Genomic DNA, 6,606 nt, shown 5'->3' with positions numbered 1-6,606 from the left:
AAAACTTTGAGTTCCTTTTTTTTTGCACTTAACAATATCAGCTGTTTTTTTATGTCTAATTTACAAAACTCCCTAGGGATAACTATGTACATGTACACAATTATCCTAAGGGAGTTTTGTATGTATTTTTGATAATTATGTACATGTATATAATTATCCCATTAGAGTCCTTTATGTTCTTTATGTCATAAACTATTTGCTAAAATAGTTTATTAACACTATTAAATCATAAAAGCTTATTCAAATAAGCAATTAACACATATAAAGCAAAACACAGCTAATTACTAAAATTTTGATATGCTTTTGATATATTTTAATGTATTTAAAAATACCAATAAAAATGAAAAAACTTGTTATATTTATGTTTTAATTCCCATATTAAACTTGCTATCATGGCCTTTTTTTTCTGAACATATACATAAAGTAAAAGTTTAAGCTGAGTTTACTTGTTTGTATACTTACAAAAATTAATAGAAAAAAAATAATTTAAAATCTTTTAAAAAACTAAAAAATAAATATTTTTGAAGGACTTGGGACAAGGGTTAGGGTTACCATTTTGGGCTCAAATTTGAAAATTAGGATTCCTACGCTACCAATCACAGCCGGGTAGATTTTCAAACTTTGGTTTTATCTAAACACCCTAATATATATATATATATATATATATATATATATATATATATATATATATATATATATATATATATGCAGTGCCGCTTCCTCTTCATAAAGTATTTTTAACTTTTTTAGTTGATTTCTATCTAGTTAATTTCAACAGTTACTCAATGATTTAATTATTCATTTGTTCATCTTACTAAGAAGAATTGTTTCAAATATGTTGAAATTTTCTTGCGAATTATAAAATGGTTATTCAAAAAAATTAATTTTTTTATTTATAAAATAATTTAGCTTAAATAAAACTAAAGCTAGCGTTAGTTTTATTAGAATCTTGTTAGACTTTTCGGGGCCGGGGGCTATTTTTATATTGGAGGCCTTAATTAACCCCAACCCTTCTTAATCCAGCACTGGAAATAAGACATGAGTATATAAATAAAAATTATATTAAACTCTTTAATAAGTAAAAGAACATTTGTTTCCTTATTAAACAATCAAAGAATGTTATTTTAAATAAAAAATGTCGCTTAATTTTATATAAAAAATTATAAAAGAGCAATGTATCGAAAATATTTGTTCTAAACATAGTTTATTTTGCTTTCAGTTTTATCGCGCTAAAAGGTATTTTATTTTTCTAGTTTTTTTTTTTTTTTTGTAATTGTCTCTCATCGGTCCAATTAATCTTTTTCGCACCTTTTTTTTTTTTTTTTTTTAAATGTTCTCCAAACGACTAAAAAAACTGGCCAGTTTTTCGCAACTAAATATTATTCTCGTGATCAGTTATCGAGAGCAATCGCTCCTGCTTCCTAACCAAGCCTGAATAAATGTATGTATATAGTAATTGCATATTTTATATTATTATGTTCTTACTTAATGAAAAATTTAAATAACTAATAATGTTCAGAAATTTTTCATTTTAGACTAGACCAAATGAAAAAAAATGTAGAGGAAAAAAAACTGTAGAGTGTCTTTAAGGATAGCGGACGTTTTTTTTAATGGAAATAAAGAAGGGGAAACAAAAAAGAAGAAAAAAGTTTATAGAATTATTAATAACTTAAATCATTTCAATCATCTAAAGAAGATTTTAAATATAGAAATCAAAAATAGTAAAACAGTAAATCTTTTTTTAGTGAATGAAAAAAATAGTCATAGAAAGATATAACAAAACGTAAAACTTAAAAAGAAAGACGCAAAAGAAAATTTGAACTTTAAATTGATATTAAATATGATAAAGAAAAAGAAAAAAAAAAGATCAGAAGAAAAGATTTACTAAAAGAAAAGAAGATATTATTAATCAGTTTTATTTTTTGCTGTTATTGAGTGTGTGTATATATATATATATATATATATATATATATATATATATATATATATATATATATATATATATATATATATATATATATATATATATATATATTTAATTTTATTTGTTTATCACATTTTTATTTATATTTATTTTAGGTTCTAATATATCATTAGATTATTTATTTTGTTATATTATAATAAATATTTATTTTATTATATCATTAGTTTATAGTGCATATAATTAGTTTTTTATTCGTTTAATTAAGTTATAATCATTATTTTGCAGTTGCCTGTTTGTTTTACTGTTATTTCATTATCATTCATTATTGTTCTTGTTAAAACTTTTTATACCTTACTTATTGATGTTATTAGCTTTTTACTATTATTATTTACATAGCTATTTACTTATAAATCATTATCTCAAATCCTTTCAAATATTACAAAAGTTCATTTCCCCTAGTTTAAACTATGGCTTTAAACTGTCATCTTTGTAAAAAATAATAAGTTTAAGTTGACGCTCAATTCAAAGTGACATTTGTTTGTTTTGGACTCATTCAAAATGCAGCAGGCTTGATACTGAATTCAATTTTCTGCAATTAAGTTGCTCACTGCTGCATTGTGTAAGTTGTGCAAAGAGTATCTTTCCATTCACAAATGTACCAGATAACAAATTCAAGTTACTATTTTCTTCTGACAAAATTCTTATAACTAATGATTTACCTCTGTCAATAAATCTCTTTCCGTCTCCTCATTTAAATAAAGTTTTTAATCAAATTAATGATTATGTTTCATCTCATGTTTTAGTTTCACATGAAGAAGTCCATGCGTCAATAGACATAGTTTGCAAATATTATGATATAAGTAAATTCTGTTCACTAAACTTTGACAAAATTAATGGTCTCTCTTTATTTCATCTAAACATATCATCTTTGCAAAAACACTTTGAGGAATTAAACGTATTACTATTGTTAATGAGTTTTGAACTTTCCATTATTGGTATAACCGAAACATGATTAAAAAAAGCAACAATATCAATTCATACAATCCTCATTGATAACTACAACATTGAGCACACACCAACTAAATCTTCTTGTGGAGGTACATTGTTATACTTATCAAAAATATTAATATATAAACAAAGAGATGATTTAATGATTTATGCACCACATTATTTAGAATCAACATTTGTTGAAATAATTTTTTCTAAAAAATCTAATATTATTTTTGGTTGCATTTATAAACACCCTTGCATGGATATAAACGATTTTAAAATTATCATGTCTGTCCAACTTCAAAAAATAAATGCTGAAAATAAATCGGTTTTCTTACAAGGTGATTATAATATTGATCTGATACAATCAAATAATGACACTGCAACGTCTGATTTTTTAAACTTGCTTTCTTTTTATAATATTCGCCCTTTTATCACTTTGCCAACCAGAATTACTAATCACTCTGCAACCATCATTGACAATATTTTTTCTAATTTAATAACTAATGAAATTATTTCAGGAAATTTGACAACTTCAGGTTCTGATCACTTACATCAATTTTGCATTTGTCCTAGTTCTAATAAGTTATTTAAACCATGTAATCACAATTTATATCGCAGAAATTTTAAAGATTTTAACAAAATAAATCAGATTTATTAAAAATTAATTGGGATAATCTTATAGAGAACAGTGATGTTAACTTTTGTTTCCAAACATTTATTTCGTAAACAACCTTAATTTTGAACCGCTACGCCCCACTTAAAAAAATTAGTATTAAGAACTTCAAGCGTCGATTTAAACCTTGGATTACAAAGGGAATCTTAAAATCGATTCAAATACGCAATCTTTAAAAAAAAAAAAAATGTTAAGATCAAAAGATATAAGGAACATAAACAAATTTATAACTGCTTTCAAACAATATAAATACATGATAACTTCCTTAATTAAGCTCAGTAAAAAAATGCATTTTAAAAAGTATTTTACAGAAAATGTAAAAAAATATTCGCGAAATTTGGAAAGGAATTAATAATTTAATAAATGTCAAAAACTCTTATCACTCATCTCCCAACTGTTGACAAGATAATGAAACATATAACTGAACCAAATCTGAAAAGTTTAACACTTTTTTTACAAACGTCACACAAAAACTTAGATCTAATATTCACTCGCCTTACATAAACTATACAAAATATCTTAAATATTCAAATTTACAGTCTACTCCTATCTCCAACAAATATTCCTGAAGTTTCATCTCTTATATCTAATTTAAAGCTGAGAAAATCAATAGGCCCAAATATCATTCCCACAAACATTCTTATTGATTTAAACTATGAATTTTCAAATATTCTTTCTAAACTATTTAATATATCATTCGTAAATGGAACTTATCCGAATGTTTCAAAATTATCTTGTGTTGTTCCAATATATAAAAACGGCTCTAAATTTTTATGTGCTGACTACAGACCTATTTCTCTTTTATCTAACAGTAGTAAACTTCTTGAAAAACTTATGTATTTTGGAGTGTACTCTTTTCTTATCAATGCATGGCATTGATAAGAAAAGAGTACACAAATTTCAGTTATACTTATCAATGCATGGCAAGTAAAACATTTTACCTGCAATGCATTGATAAATATAACTGAAAAAATCAGGAAAGCTCTTGACACTGATCATTTTATTTGTGGTATTTTTATAGATTTATAAAAAGCTTTTGATACCGTTGATCATAACATTTTGATTTCTAAATTAGAACACTATGGTGTTCGTGTTGTTGTAAGTGACTGGTTTTGCTCTTATCTTACAGATTGGAAACAATTTGTAAGTATTAATGGTTATAATTCTACTAATAAATCTGTTGAGTGTGGTGTTCCTCAAGGTTCTGTTCTTGGTTCTCTTTTGTTCTTAATTTATGTTAATGATATAAACAACTCTATTCGCTTCTCGTCAATTTATCTTTTTGCTGATGACACAAACCTATTGCATATCAATAAATCGTATAATTCTCTTCGTAAAAACATAAATTCAAATCTAAAAAGTACCGTTCACTGGTTAAATGCTAACCTAATATGTTTAAACGCAAAAAAAACTGAACTAATCTTTTTTTCATCTTCAATAAAAAAACACAATCAAAACAACAATTCTAAGATTCAAATTAAAATTAATAATAAATGGTTATATCCTACAAAAGTTATTAAATATCTGGGTGTTTTGGTTGACTGCAATCTCTCATGGAGTTTTTATTTTGATGAGCTACGCAAATAACTAACTCGAGCTAACGGCGCACTTTCAATAATTCGTCATTATGTCGATAAATTCACATTAAAGAATATTTACTGTGCATTATTTTTATCGCATCTTAGTTACGATTGTCAAATTTGGGGTCAAAATGGCAACTATCACATCAAGAAGTTGATGGCCTCTCAACGTCAATCCATAAGAATTATAAAGTTCCAATCTTTTAAGTCAGAAACATCAGAATCTTTCAAAAAACTAAAAATTCCAACGTTTTCAGCGCCTGTAAAATTTGCTAATCTTTTTTTTGTTTTTGACTCTCTTAATAAAAATTTACCTTCTTCTATAACAGACTTTTTTTACAGAAAGTAGAATAATACATACATACTCTACTAGAAACTTATATAATGGAAAACTTAGTGTACCGTCATTTAAAACTCAGAGGTATGGTAAACATTCTGTTGTCTATCAGTACATTTGTGAATGAAACAAGAGTCTTGTATGCATAGCGAATGAGTTCAAAAAACTACAACTCCAACCACCTTTATCGACTTTTCTTAATTTAAAACAAAATCAATTAAAAAAATTCTGAGAACAATTTTAACTATGATTACTACTTTTTTTTTTTTGAAAGTTGTTTATCAAAAAATGTGGTATATAAATGTGTTGTTTCCTCTAAGAATGTACCTGATAAACAATATATTGGCATAACAGAGGGTGATTGGAAAAAACGTTTTGCCAATCATAAACAATCTTTCAAGAATAAAAAGTATTCAAAAGACACCATGCTGTCAAAATATATATGGGAATTAAAAGAAAAAAATTTTGATGATTTTATACTGATTTGGTCTATCCTTAAAACAGCGCCTGCATATAACAATATTTCCAAAAAATGCATACTATGCCTACAAGAAAAATTTGAAATAATTACACATGCAAATCAAGAATGCTTGTTAAACAAAAGATCGGAATTAATTTCTAAATGCAGGCACAAAAATAAGTTTCTCCTAAAAAACTATAAAATTAAATGAGTTCAAATAATATTTACATTAACTACCATTTTAAAAAAACATTTAAAAAAATAGCATAAGTAATCATTTCTAAAGAATTCTTTTTATAATAGTGTCAGCAAATTCCACTAATGTGTGAAAATTTACAGTAGTTAAGACATTTGCAACTTCCTGTAATTTAATTTTTGGTATAAATTAAATATAATTAATTTTATTTATTTGATCATCCATTTCTGATGAATCTTTGTTGATGAAACACAGTGTTAAATGGAAAAAAAAATTTGTTAAGTGATTTTCTACTAATATATAATTGCTCTGTTCTTTTAAGAACATTGAGCACTCTATTGTGTAGAATACTTTTTAAAGTTGTTTAAATATATATATATTTGTCTTTTTAAGCAATTTTTTTTACTTACTACAATCAAGTTTTAAAATTTATTATTATTTTT

The 6,606-nt window shown here is 25.0% G+C and overlaps 1 long non-coding RNA gene across 1 annotated transcript in view; it reads left to right on the top strand.

The window, feature by feature from the left end:
• Positions 1-1,918, top strand: part of LOC136077885 (uncharacterized) — a 155,416-nt gene extending 153,498 nt beyond the window's left edge. The window contains exon 9 of the long non-coding RNA XR_010637348.1: positions 1,746-1,918. This is a non-coding gene — a long non-coding RNA (uncharacterized LOC136077885). The remainder of the gene's footprint in view (positions 1-1,745) is intronic.
• Positions 1,919-6,606: the final 4,688 nt, after the last annotated feature.

This window comes from Hydra vulgaris, chromosome 03 (assembly GCF_038396675.1).
Source record: "Hydra vulgaris chromosome 03, alternate assembly HydraT2T_AEP".
Classification (NCBI taxonomy): domain Eukaryota; kingdom Metazoa; phylum Cnidaria; class Hydrozoa; order Anthoathecata; family Hydridae; genus Hydra; species Hydra vulgaris.
Note: the sequence above shows the minus strand (reverse complement) of the source record. Positions and strands in the feature narration are given on the sequence as shown.